This window comes from Eurosta solidaginis, chromosome 3, assembly GCF_040869045.1.
Source record: "Eurosta solidaginis isolate ZX-2024a chromosome 3, ASM4086904v1, whole genome shotgun sequence".
Classification (NCBI taxonomy): domain Eukaryota; kingdom Metazoa; phylum Arthropoda; class Insecta; order Diptera; family Tephritidae; genus Eurosta; species Eurosta solidaginis.
The window spans coordinates 24,626,672-24,642,096 of NC_090321.1; the positions used below are offsets into that span (position 1 = coordinate 24,626,672).

The following is a 15,425-nucleotide window of genomic DNA, read 5'->3' on the forward strand; positions in this document are numbered from 1 at the left end:
ATCCAATTTCAATGTTAACCAGTTAACAGCAGAAAATTCTCTGTCAACAGTTTCAGCTGGTGTATAAATTCTCTGGATTTTCTCTTAATATGATTTCTTTGTGGGAATATACATAGGTATTTATTTAGTAGGATTAATTAAATTTAAATTTTATTACTTGTAGCAATATATTTGCTTGTTTTATGATTTAATATGAATTTGAACTTAATTAATATAATAATAGCAATATATTTGCTTGTTTTATGTTGATGCAAATTGCAGAAATTTTGCTTATTTCTTTACAAACAAAAACCTATTCATATACCCAAAATATGCCCTTTCATGAAATGTATGTAAATTAATCATACATTTGTGAACTATCCAATCCCTTTTTGTTAATAAATTAAAATGTTAGGAAAATGTATGCAAATTGAAATATGCATGCAAATAGTGTTTTGCCGACGGCATTTGCACACTTGGAATTTCTGTGCACACGAAATCCATTGCATATTTATAAAACGTTAATTTGCATAAAATGTATGCACATTAACCATGAAGTATGAATTATTAATAAATTGAAAAATTGAAATAAATAAAATATTTGATAACAATTGAATAAATAAAAAAATATTTAGTTATTATTTGGACTATGGGTGGGAGGGGAGGTATCTATAAAGAAATTTCCTAAAGCATTTTATATGTGTTATTCAGTACAATGATGTAAGTACCTATGTACTTGAATATTTTCAAAGGCGGTTTGATAAGCCAAGTCAAACTTAAATACATTTGACCTGCCTCAAATCAACCCTTAAATATGTAAATAAGACCTACAATACACAAAAGACATGTGCCTGTTGATCAGATGTTGAGCATTGGTATCATTGAATATATAGTATGTATGAAAATACAAACCAAAGCAAAAAAGTACAAATGTACATACATATATACATATTCAATAATACTACAATTAAAGGCAGACATGTATAAAAAGCTTGGTCGCTTTGATGCTGTGGCAGTGTCTTAAGTTATTAAAAAAACAACTTGTCGCTTTCCGCGTTATGAAGCGACCAAATCAATTATGGCAATCCGCGTATACGGCCATGTATATGTAAATATCAATGCTCGTGGCAATTAGCCGACGAAATACAATAGGCACGAGCCAAATTATGTGTCGTCGGTGGTTAAAAGTGTTGCCGTTTATACCTTTAATAACTCACAGCTAAAAGGGGAATTTATTATAAAATTAAAATAAACGAATTTATTGCTCTTTTGCGAAATAATGTTATATTTCTTCGCAAAATTACTTTAATTTATTTCGCCGCTCCCATATATTAATTTTTATCTATGAAAATAATGTAAAATTCTTACTTTGTACTGACATGTGGTAAACAAGTCAGCATATACAGTATGACGTCACAGTGCGAATTCGGGCCAGAAACGGGTAAAACACCACTCTTATGTAGCAACTGCAACACAGTTGCTGCAAATTTGGCAACGTGACTGCGCGAACAATTTTTCGGCAGAATATGTTAGGGGGTTTCATATAGCAAATAAAAATGTCCATAAGCTGTGACAACTCGGCAATTCAGGATATGAGAAAATTATTTGCAATAATTTATATGAACAATGGATGGAAATTTTTAGATTATATTGCTAATATGTTAGTGGACATTTACTAGGCAATATCTGTGCATGTTTATTTGCATTTTTTACTACCATATTAGTACTTTCATACAGGCTTATAAATAGTTTGTTATTATTTCATAGGAAAAGTGCGGGGTTATGAAAGTAGTTATGCTCGTCATAATGAATACCCCCAATATGCATCGAAGTTGGAATTTATAAAATCGCAAAAATTTGTCTTTTGACGATTTTATCAAATGCCATGTTGCCATCAATTTGGACAACTTAAGAAGAAGAATTTATGAATGAAAAATCAAGAGGAAGCTAGTTTTCAGGATTTTGCGATTTACATACAAAACATGAGCATACATATGTACATATGTATGTGTGCTTGTGCGTATGGTTGGATGGTTGACGTGAATTTTGTTTTGTTTGTCAACATGCGAATATAAAAATATTTCTTAGCTTACATATGAACATAGATTTGTACATATGCTTGTGCGTAAGAATAGTTTTTTTAGGAAGTGGTTGATTGAAACAGTTTGTCTTTTATTTGAACATGTGAATGTGCAAACATTTGTTAGCTTATGCATGGATATATTGGTATCAATGAAGTGGGTGGGAAATGGGGGTGTAGGCTGATCTTTAGTTTAGGAATATATGTGTGTACATATATGTATACCAATCTAGGTTTGTTTATACCCACTCACCATTTAGGTGATTAAATTTTCAATTTCCCTACATATCAATATAATTTGATTACTCTTTCTGACAAAATAATGAGTTACCATACAATTGAACAAAAGAAATAATCAAATATGAATACTTTAGATGATCAAACACTGAATATATTTTTTCAACCACATTTTGGAATCATATTTGAATCAAATGTGTTTACTTTAGGAGATCAAAAATTTATAATAATTTTTAATTCAGCTTTCTGAATCTTTTTTGACTATATTTGTTGACTGAATAATGTATTTTATACTTGTCAAAATATTTCTTTACATCGGAGCTGCTCAACCCCTATACACATGTAGCACTTTTGTTTTTGTTTTGCCCTGAATCATAGGCACAGATTCAAATTCACACTTTGAATATAAAAAAAAACAAGTAAGGACAGGACTGTCTTCGGCTGTGCCGAAGACTTCAACCTTCCAACCATCATAATTTATTTACAAAAAATCAGAGAATTCAAATTTCCAATATATTTGCTCTGATCAGAGATTTTTTGGTAACAGACGAACAGAGGAAATCGTTAAGAGAATTTTCTGTTACGTCTTGCACCCTGTTAAGTTAACATGAATTTGGGGAATAGAGGTGAAGTGCAAGACGTGACACATGCAAATGGATCGTAAGCAGTGGATGCCAAAATAACGCCTTCTCATTGTGTTTAAATTCTCTGAAAGTACTATCAAAGACTCTCTAAATATAAGATGGTACATTGTAGAGTTCTAAAGCTTTGTGGAAATTGTGGAACGGCTGCACCAGGAATTCACCATACTTTTTGCTATGCTGTCCGCCTCAACATAGCTGATTTTTTAAGGTTGTTTAACTCTGTAATCTTTGCTGTAATTTATATTGCTTTTGGAAAAATGACCTATTTGAAATAAGCTGGCTGGAAAATATTGGCATAACAGCTTAAGTTAAATCAACAATGGAAAATCTTGGAAAATTTGAGCAGATGTGGCAATTTGGCGCGTTCATTGAACGAAATATTGAAAATCTATTGATCATCGCTAGGAAATTAGCAACATTCCAGCAACTAAGCAGCACTTTAGCAATACTACTGTTATTATTTGGTTCCTCAAACACACCCATATTAATTGTGCATTAAATCTAAAATATAAAACTCAAAATGACTCCGGTTGTTATGTCCGCAGCATTTATTTCGTTCAAATACACAACCAATAATAGCCAAAGCCATAATAATTTACACGGGTCATCAATTCTTTCTCTGATTCAAAAGCTGAACTTCCAGCGTTACCGTCATCAGCTCAGTGTCATCATTGCCAGTAGCGCCAATAACACCAAACTCGTGCCTGACACACAAAAGTCGTTTCACTCTATAGCGCAAGTGAAATGTACTACGCACTCACTTCTAAGTAGCGTCAAAAATTCGCTTGGAGTAATTGCGTCAATGAGTTACCATTGAGCTGGCACCGCATTGGCGCTGGCGCTATGCAATTTACATCACTAAAATTGCGCGAATACCCAGGCTCATGACTTTTTTAATCTCGATGGTGAAAACGAAACAGGGGCAAAACGTATGGTGTATTCCTGGTGTAGTCGTTCCACTTTGTGGAGAATGAACGACTCTACAATGCTCCCTCTTATTAATCTACGCTCTTTGGTTGAACCAAAGACTCTCTAAATATAAGATGGTACATTGTAGGGTTCTAAAGCTTTGTGGAATTTGTGGGACGGCTGTACGAGGAATTCACCATACCTTTTGCTATGCTGTCCGCCTCAACATAGCTGACTTTTCAAGGCTGTATAATTCTGTAATTTATTTTGCCTTTTGGGAGAATTACCTATTTGAAAATAACCTGGCAGAAAAATATTGGCACAACAGCTTAAGTTAAATCAACAATGGAAAATTTGAGCCGATGTGGCAATTTCGCGCGTTCGCTGAACGAAATATTGACAATATATTGATCATCGCTAGGAAATTAGCGACATTCCATCAACTAAGCAGCACTTTAGCAATACCACTGTTATTATTTGTCTGCTCAAAAACACCCATATTAATCGTGCATTAAATCTGAAATATAAAACTCAAAAATGACTCCGGTTGTTTATGTCCGCAGCATTTATTTGGTTGCAATACACAACAAATAATAGCCAAAACGATAATAATTTACACGGGTCATCAATTCTTTCTCTGATTCAAAAGCTGAACTACCAGCACTACCGTCATCAGCTCAGTGTCATCATTGCCATAGCGCCAATAACAGCAAACTCGTGCCTGACACACAAAAATCCTTTCATTCAATAGCGCAAGTGAAATGTACTACGCACTCACTACTAAGTAGCGTAAAAAATTCGCTTGGAGTCATTGCGTCAATGAGCTACCATTGAGCTGGCACCGCATTGGCGCTGGCGCCATGCAATTTACACCACTAAAATTGCCCAGGCTTATGACCTTTTTAATTCATATGGTGAAAACGAAGCAGGAGCAAAACGTATGGTGTATTCCTGGTGCAGCCGTCCCACTTTGTGGAGAATGAACGACTCTACAATGCTCCCTCTTATTAATCTACTATCTTTGGTTTATCATCTTTTTCTTTTCAATTTTTTAGTACTGCCTACAAAAAGGCAATTGCAACTTTGATTAGCAATTTAAGCAAAGACAAAGACTCTCTAAATATAAGATGGTAGATACATTGTAGAGTTCTAAAGCTTTGTGGAAATTGTGGGACGGCTGCACCAGGAGTTCACCATACTTTTTGCTATGCTGTCCGCCTCAACATAGCTGATTTTATAAGGCTGTTTAACTTTGTAATCTTTGCTGTAATTTATTTTGCTTTTGGAAAACTTACTTACTTACTTACTTAATTGGCGCTTAACCGTCTAAACGGTTATGGCCGTCCAACAAGGCGCGCCAGTCGCTCCTTCGCTCCGCCAACCGGCGCCAATTGGTCACACCAAGGGAGTTTAAATCGTTTTCCACCTGGTCCTTCCAACGGAGTGGGGGCCGCCCTCTACCTCTGCTTCCATAGGCGGGTTCCGATAGAAACACTTTCTTGGCCGGAGCATCATCTTTCATTCGCATAACATGGCCTAGCCAGCGCAGCCGCTGCGTTTTAATTCGCTGGACTATGTTGATGTCTGCGTATAGCTCGTACAGCTCAACATTAAATCTTCTTCGGTACTCGCCATCGCCAACGCGTAGAGGTCCATAAATTTTTCGAAGAACTTTTCTCTCGAACACTCCCAAAGCCGCTTCATCTGCTGTTGTCATGGTCCATGCTTCTGCCCCATATAGCAGGACGGGTACGATAAGTGACTTGTAGAGTATGATTTTCGTTCGCCGAGAGAGGACTTTACTTTTCAGTTGCCTACCTAGTCCAAAGTAGCATTTATTGGCAAGATTGATTCTTCGCTGGATTTCAGTGCTGATGTTGTTGCTAGTGTTGATGCTGGTTCCCAAATAAACGAAGTCTTTTACTATTTCGAAATTATGGCTGCCAACAGTAGCGTGGTTGCCAAGGCGCGTATGCGCTGACTCTTTGCTCGATGACAGCAGGTACTTCGTTTTGTCCTCATTCACCATCAAACCCATCTTTACCGCTTCTTTTTCCAGCTTGGAGTAAGCAGAACTAACAGCGCGGGTGTTTAGGCCGATGATATCAATGTCATCAGCATATGCCAGTAATTGCCAGGAGCAAAACGTATGGTGTATTCCTGGTGTAGCCGGCCCACTTTGTGGAGAATGAACGACTCTACAATGCTCCCTCTTATTAATCTACTCTCTTTGGTTCAACCAACACGGCTACACCAGGAATACACCATACGTTTTGCTCCTGCTTCGTTTCGATATAAATTGAATGGCTCCAGCGCCAATGCGGTGCCAGCTCAATGGTAGCTCATTGACGCAATGACTCCAAGCGAATTTTTGACGCTGCTCAGTAGTGAGTGCGTAGCACATTTCACTTGCGCTATTGAGTGAAACGATTTTTGTGTGTCAGGCACGAGTTTGGTGTTATTGGCGCTACTTGCAATGGCTTTGGCTATTATTGGCTGTGACTGTGAACCAAATAAATTATGCGGACATAACAACCGTAGTCATTTTTGAGTTTTATATTTTAGATTTAATGCACAATTAATATGGGTGTGTTTGAGCAGCCAAATAATAACAGTAGTATTGCTAAAGTGCTGCTTAGTTGATGGAATGTCGCTAATTTCCTAGTGATTTCAATATATTGTCAACATTTCGTTCAACGAACGCGCGAAATTGCCACATCTACTCAAATTTTCCAAGATTGTCCATTGTTGATCTAACTTAAGGTGTTATGCCAATATTTTTCAGCCAGCTTATTTCAAATAGGTCATTTTACCAAAAGCAAAAAAAAATTACAGCAAAGATTACAAAGTTAAACAGCCTTATAAAATCAGCTATGTTGAGGCGGACAGCATAACAAAAAGTATGGTGAATTCCTGGTGCAGCCGTCCCACAATTTCCACAAAGCTTTAGAACTCTACAATGTACCATCTTATATTTAGAGAGTCATTGGATAAACAAATTTTAAGGACTACCTTTATATAAATCGACCAAAAAATAGAAGCAAAGAGCGTAGATTAATAAGAGGGAGCATTGTAGAGTCGTTCATTCTCCACAAAGTGGAACGACTACACCAGGAATACACCATACGTTTTGCCCCTGTTTCGTTTTCACCATCGAGATTAAAAAAGTCATGAGCCTGGGTATTCGCGCAATTTTAGTGATGTAAATTGCATAGCGCCAGCGCCAATGCGGTGCCAGCTCAATGGTAACTCATTGACGCAATTACTCCAAGCGAATTTTTGACGCTACTTAGAAGTGAGTGCGTAGTACATTTCACTTGCGCTATAGAGTGAAACGACTTTTGTGTGTCAGGCACGAGTTTGGTGTTATTGGCGCTACTGGCAATGATGACACTGAGCTGATGACGGTAACGCTGGAAGTTCAGCTTTTGAATCAGAGAAAGAATTGATGACCCGTGTAAATTATTATGGCTTTGGCTATTATTGGTTGTGTATTTGAACGAAATAAATGCTGCGGACATAACAACCGGAGTCATTTTGAGTTTTATATTTTAGATTTAATGCACAATTAATATGGGTGTGTTTGAGGAACCAAATAATAACAGTAGTATTGCTAAAGTGCTGCTTAGTTGCTGGAATGTTGCTAATTTCCTAGCGATGATCAATAGATTTTCAATATTTCGTTCAATGAACGCGCCAAATTGCCACATCTGCTCAAATTTTCCAAGATTTTCCATTGTTGATTTAACTTAAGCTGTTATGCCAATATTTTCCAGCCAGCTTATTTCAAATAGGTCATTTTTCCAAAAGCAATATAAATTACAGCAAAGATTACAGAGTTAAACAACCTTAAAAAATCAGCTATGTTGAGGCGGACAGCATAGCAAAAAGTATGGTGAATTCCTGGTGCAGCCGTTCCACAATTTCCACAAAGCTTTAGAACTCTACAATGTACCATCTTATATTTAGAGAGTCTTTGATAGAAGGCAATTTTTCCTTTAATACAGACATAATCTTGTTGAATTTTGACTAAAACACTTTAAGAATAGGTCTTGTAAAAGGATTTTGGGATTTAAAATTATAAAGGTAGAGTGCTTGTTTAAATTTGAAATCATCAATTAGTTAACCCTGAGTACATGATTTGCCTTAAATTGAAAGATTGCGCTCCACCTTTATAGTTTTAAATTCCAAAATTCTTTTACAAGAGCTATTCTTAAAGTGATTAGTCAAATTTCAACAAAATTATGTCTGTATTAAAGGAAAAATTGCCTTCTATTTTTTGGTCCATTTATATAAAGGTAGTCCTTAAAATTTTTTTATCATCTTTTTATTATGAATAAACGTAACATATTTAAAATATAAAATAAAAAGCGCCGCAGTTGAAAATTTGGAATAAGAAGTCGCGCGATTTTTTATAATCAGCGTGCGTTGCACACAGAGTATACTCATTTTGATTGGATAATGGTTGGTTGTACAGGTATAAAGGAATCGAGATAGATATAGACTTCCATATATCAAAATCATCAGTATCGAAAAAAAATGTGATTAAGCCATGTCCGTCGTCCGTCCGTCCGTTAGCACGATAACTTGAGTAAATATTCAAATATCTTCGCCAAATTTGGTACACTAGCTTACCTGGACCGAGAATAGATTGGTATTGAAAATTAGTGAAATCCGATGATAACCACGCCCACTTTTTATACATATAAAATTTTGGAAAACACAAAAAACCTGATTATTTAGTAAATAATACACCTAGAATATTGAAATTTGACATGTGGACTGATATTGAGACTCTTGATAAAAATTTGAAAACCTTTTTTAAAATGGGCGTGGCATCGCCCACTTGTGATAAAAACAATTTTTCAAATATTATTAATCATAAATCAAAAATCGTTAAACCTATCGTAACAAAATTCGGCAGAGAGGAATGCTTTGAAGAAAAATTAACGAACCACGCACACTTTTATATAAAAGATTTTTAAAACGGTCGTGGACGAATAAATAAGATAAGTATTTACAAAAAAGAGCTGTATATCAATGGTATTTCATTTCCCAAGTTGATTTATAACAATAAATAGTAAAAACTTCAAATTTTAAAAAATTGACGTGGAACAGCCCCTTTTATGACTAAGCAATTTTCTCTGTTTCGGGAGCCATAACTCGAAGAAAAATTAATGGATCGTAATAAAATTGGGTACACAAATTTTCCCTATAGCAGGAAATATTTCTGGAAGAAATTAGCGAGATCGGTTAAAGACCACGGTAATTTAGATATAAAACAAGTTTAAAAGTTTTGTAGACTAGAATATTAAGCTATAATTTAGCAAAAAATAGTTTTGAATCAATGATATTTCACTTAACCAAGTTTTATTGTAAGAGGAAATTGGGAGAATTTTTTTTTAAACGGGCGGTGCCACGTGTTATGTAGAAAAGTAATTTGTGGTTTTATATACACTTATGTCTAAAATTCTTGTGAAATTGTTCGTATGTACATAACTGCAAGAACTAATTACTAGTAAATTGTTAATTACAACTAAAAATTACTCACTGATTCTAGCCGTGGAACTCTCTGAGAATCTATGGCCAAAATTTCAAAGGTCAAACCCCTTTGGTTTACAAATAAAACCAATTGGTCCCTTAATGTATAGCTGACCCTGAAAAATATTTAATGAAAAGTTTGAAGTAAGGAGTACCTCGGTGCTACTCAAGCACTACTCCTTAGTTCTACCGGCATTAAATGAAAATTATTGCAAAAATTTAGGAAACGTATTTCCTCGAATGTATCTTAATACAAAACAAAAAAAAAGCAAAGAAGCTAAAAAAAACTTTTTTCTGATCTCATAAAAGTGTTGTCTTCATTTTAGATAAGTGTTTTTCTCTGAAACTATATGAGCAGAGCTTCTCAACCCCTACACACCTTTGATTTTGTTTTGCCCTGCATAATAGGCTCAGATTCAAATTCGCACTTTAACTATGAAAAAATTGCATAGCACTCACATATGACCTCACACAAAAATTCGACTCATATGAAAGTGCCTAAATTTCATATGAAAGTGTAAAGAAAAACGCACTTCCATATGAAGCCAGGGCACTTCGGTCTGATATTCAAGTTTACACTAACAGATGGACAGCAAAAAGCTTTTCAAAAATATTCAAAAAATATTATAGCATTGAAAAAAATGTTAGTTCAAAATGTATTCATTAAGGCGACCATCAAAATTCTTTAAGCATTTAAAATATATATATTTTTGTTTTGTCTATTTAAAAAAGTTTCAGTGTACATATAATTTTCTATATGTATTGTGATTTGCGCTTCAATATACAAATCTTTGAACAGCCCTGTAAATAACCTATACGATTAAAGCTGAGTATATAATTTTTGTATGTTTTTAATTTCACTCAAATATGTATAGTACTTATTTAATAAATGTCTTAGTAAAATGTATAAAAGACTTTCAAAACAATTAAAATCTAACACGTATATTTTTCAGTTAGCAGGACCACATACAATGTGACATAGCTAGCAATATTTATACCTTTCATGAAAATTAAATGGGGTATATTAAGTTTGATCCGATTCGCGTAGGTTGAAAGTCCTTGAAGGAGATGAGGTGGGCACACCAATAATTATAATTATACTAAAATATTGACGTGCTGAGACGGCTTAAGCAACGCAGATTGAAAGAGAAGCTCGGTCTAAATCTTCTCGAAGGTATATCGTGCCTTATGTTGATTTTTTTTGTTTTTTAAGGGGCTTTGTGTCATGGTCGTCAGAATAAGTGCAATTGTGTACAGGGGCCAATAAGCCGTTGCGCGCTAGTTTATCAAAATTGGAAAATACCTAATTTAAGTCATCATTAGGAGGATGTCCCTATTAATTTTTAAGATTGCAGCTCTTCGTAAGCTACAGATATATCTTATATGTACATATATGTTTGTATTTTTTAAAGAAAGTGGACGTAGTTGTCTGCCGATTGTATTTTTATAATTATTATTATTTTTTTTTGTTTTGGGAACTTCCTCCTTGAATAGGAATATCTGAAGATATTGCTCCCGACTTGAAGGCAATAGCTCAGTTAGGTATTAAAATATCGAAAAGTCAATTTACAGGATATATTTAATATATATATATATAAATTCTGCGTAACTATATACCGAATAGGGTCACTTCTTGTAGGAACCTTACTCGTGTTCGAAAGTAGCGGCATCACAACTTTCATTACAACAATTAGCAACAAACGAGACATCTGTCTGGCTATCAGCTTTGGTGCTAATAAACGATGAAGGAACGGAGGTGCGCTTAAACGCGGCGTGAATCACTATTGGCTGTGAACAGAAATGAGCCATGTATTAGGGGTAGCCTAAAGCATCGCGTTTTGCATGGTATATATACATATGTGCCCGTTTTAAAAATACTATGTATTTCTTCGGTAGATACGGCAGTGCTAGTCTCTAGGACCGAGGTTAGGTTCGAAGCTACTCAGGAGTAAATGAATCAAGAACAGTCTCTCCACAAGGAGCTACTCATTGGCTGACAAATTTTGAACCATCCGCAAGAAATTGAGCGATGTTACATTGAACTCCAGTCCATATACCAAGCTACCGGTGGAGGTGCAGATTTTGTACGTACGTATTTGCCTTTTTTTCAGTAGCAGTATGCGTGTATATGTGTGTCGGTGGTTAAAACAACTAAAAACAAGATATACATACATACCTAGTCGTAGATGAAGGATATTGCGTCAGTACGATCAATCCATCGTACAAAAGTTTGTATGTCCCTTTGAAAATCAGATATTTCTGCTGAAATAGTAAAAAAATATAGTTTTGGTTACTTTTGGTTATTTTCAGTAAGTAATTCGAAACCAGAATTTCGGCTGTTAAAAAACTGAAAAATGTTTACTTCAAAATAATTCATCATGAGTAAAATATTGAAGTTTTTTTTACTGCTGACCACGGACGGTGGGGTATTTGATCAATCTAGCTGGCCAAAATTAAAACAGCAGTTATTCCTGTTCAAAAAGTGGTTGTCCCACTTCATTGTTACTATGGATCGGGTCGTCGGTTTCGGATGGAGGCGGGGTCAATTTTTGGCATTATATTACATGAGATATGTCAAAATGGGTATTTACTCTGCATTTCTTTTGAAACTTTTAAGAAGGGTTGTCACTAATGCTTGTCACCTCACCTTCTTTTTTAGATTTTTTTGCGTATCCACTACCATCTCGGAAACGGTTTAAACGAATTAAATCAAATTTGGTACATCGATATAGTATTAAAATTTAAGACTTTTCACCTAGGTGTTGCCACTGAGGATGTTTTCAAAAGGTTGCCACCTTTTGCCAATAAGGCTATCAGTCTCTTACAAAATTGATGACCAATTCAACACTTGGCTGTTGTTTGTAATCAAATCTTGTAAGATAAATTTGATACTTCCCGGTGTCCGATTGAGCTGGAATTTTGCACGCAAGTATAACTCCGATGAAAATGCAATATTGCTTTGCGAGAATTCGATAAATTAATCGATGACAGATTTATCGGTAAAGATTTGTGCTCACCTTGGCATAAAAGCCTAATACCTCAGTTACCCACGAACGTACGTAGAAAAAACGTGTCAGCTGTCACGACCTAACTTATGAGTGTGCAATGTAAACGAAAACTCACCGACGTTCAACGCACGTACGTACGTAGCCCGGAACGTAGAAATCAAAACAAATTTGATTTTTTCCGTAAAAACGTGTCAGCTGATCGCTGTCTCACAAGACAGAGTTGCCTATTAAATATTTTGTGTGCTATGTTTGGACCAACTGCAGTTATTATACAAAAAGGCCTAATGATTGTTTAAAATTTTGTTGAAATATCCTAAAATTATTATATAAAATTGGAGGTTACAAATAAATGAACTAGAAATTCTTATTCAGTATTTGTTTCTGCCATTTGCACCATGAAAAATTGTAATTCCAAATGTTGATGTTTGCATAAGCATGCATGCAAACTGGTCAATGGCAACAGTGCTTTGCTGTAAACAATACACACACAAATATGTTATGTACAAGTTAACACCACACACATTCAAACTTCACAAACATTCACATAGTGGGTTGCCTGCATTCTCTAAGTCACATCGCAGCACACGAGAATGCGATAAACGCTGACTAAGCATATTCACATCATGGGAACATTACTGGTGATATGATATCAACAACATAAGCCACCTGCATTCTTCACTCCAGTTACAAAAGCGCATGCATATGAAATAAATGCTGATGCCTCACTACCGCTCCGTGGGAACATAGTTCACACTGCCAGTACTGCGCATACCTTAGCTTCATATTTCTATACGAGCATCCAACAAACGTCAACCGCGCGTCACCAGCGCATGGGAACATTGGCAGTGATACGATACCACTGCAACATATGAAAATACCAACAACGATGCGACGCCGCTGCAATTGGGCCGTCGTTAAGAATTAATAAAAAGCCATACTAATATAGTTTTAAGTTCAGTTGAAGTTCAGTTGTATTTCAGTTGTATCTCAGTTGTATTTCAGTTGTATTCTTCTCATGTAAAAGTAATAAAGTGAAAAACACCGGCATAAGCCGGCAAAAAAATAATTTTTTTTAAGTTTTAAACCCACAACGGGTTAACTGGCGCCCAACGGCCCAGTCGCGAGTTAAAAGGCCCTAAAGTAGTGCCCCGCGAATTTAACGCTCCAAAAGGCCCTAAAGCAGTGCCTCGCAAACAGATTCGCGGAAAACTCATCGCGACAACGGGAATCCACAAGTGAATAGCTTCAGTAGAAGAAAGTCACGCACCCACGCAGAGTGCGCATCGAGGGAACCAGAGTAGCAGAGAATTTCTATAACTATCGAGAAAAGATGCAAAAAGGACCAAAAACCCTCTACGCCGTGGGACTAATGTAAGAAATAATTAAATTAGAGTAATATATAGTTAACCAATAAAGATAGAACTAAGCTAAGTGAAGTGAAAGTGAAAGTGAACTGCTATCGTTAAATAATTTTTGTTTTTACTAACTTGCGAGGTTGGTAAGCGAATGAGAAAAATGGCTCAGAATAATATACTTAGGCCTCCACTCCTAAATACAGGAGCAACAGCTGCCTCAACAGCACCTGCAAACCTTTCCCCTCCCCAAGTCGTAACAACGACCGAGGAATTTAGGGAAGTTGTAAGAAGCACCCTAGCCGAAATCCTTCAGACCGACGCTTCAGTCCTGACTAGAATCAGTGCTCAACCCCCTTTGCTAACTGATCAGACAATTGACGAGAGGTTCAGAAATAGCATTTCCGACATGGACAAAATCCCTGACGTCGTCCGTTCCCTAAGAGAGTTCAGCGGAAACCCTACTGAGTTCAGTAGTTGGAAGAAGAGCGTAGAAAGAGTACTAAAAATTTACGAACCCAGTGTAGGTACTCCAAGGTATTTTGGTATCCTGAACATTATCAGAAACAAAATTGTCGGTGGTGCAGATGCCGCGCTCGAAGCATACAACACCCCGCTCAATTGGAAGGCAATTTCGCGTTGTCTTACAACGCACTACGCCGACAAAAGGGATCTCAGCACCCTCGAGTACCAAATGACCTGTCTCATCCAAGGACGGAAGTCGGTACAGGAGTTTTACGCAGAAGTTTACAAGCACCTATCTCTCATCCTCAATAAAATTTCCTGTATGGAAATTAACGACGAAGCAATGCGTGTACTCACCAATACATATCGCGATAAAGCACTAGATACCTTCGTAAGAGGATTATCAGGTGACGTCTCCAGGCTTCTCGGCATGAAAGAACCTGCAGACTTACCCGAAGCATTACATTTATGCACTAAATTAGAAAACCAAAACTTTAGGTCTATACATGCTAACAACCAATATAGCTTTCCGAAGATACTGAGTTCACCTGCAACCCCATTCGACACCCACCAAAAACCTTCTATTCCCGCAAGGAAGTTCCAACACGGAAATCATCCCTTCTACCCACAGCTCGCCCACATGCCTCAACCAACCCCTCCAATGATAAAGTTCCCCCCACAGTTCCAGCATACCTCATATCAACAACCCATATACCAACAACACATATACCGACAGCCCTATCCTCAGTACTACTATGAGCAAGGTGTACCTCCTGGTAGACCTCTTAACAATAAACCACCTCCAAGACCAACTCAGCCAAAGCCGCCGGTACCAATGGAAGTAGACCAGTCGCTGAAAACGAGGAATGTTAACTACATCAACAGACCTAACGACAACAATGCTACGTCGAAACGACCACCGCCCACGCAATCCCATCAACATATTAGGAATTTCCCAAACAAAGTTCAACGTGTAAACCATATTTCCCCAACCCCCGATTCCACCACAACCGACTCCGGCCAATACGAAGGCGACACCAACACATACGATCCGGAGAGCGAGGAACAATCATGGCAGGACTACTACAACACTTACGAACAACAGGAGCACCAGTATCGCCAAGACGACGCAAACGAATACGTGGACGTTCATTTTTTAGATTAACTCCCTCATCGCTTCCTTACTTTGAATGTAAAACAAGCGATGGCA

The 15,425-nt window shown here is 36.7% G+C and overlaps 1 protein-coding gene across 1 annotated transcript in view; it reads right to left on the reverse strand.

The window, feature by feature from the left end:
• LOC137243471 (phospholipase D1-like) overlaps window positions 1-15,425 on the reverse strand; it is a 636,022-nt gene that overhangs the window by 226,437 nt on the left and 394,160 nt on the right. Inside the window, exon 5 of the mRNA XM_067771257.1 lies at window positions 11,567-11,652. The gene's annotated coding sequence lies outside the window, so the exon portion shown is untranslated. The remainder of the gene's footprint in view (window positions 1-11,566; window positions 11,653-15,425) is intronic.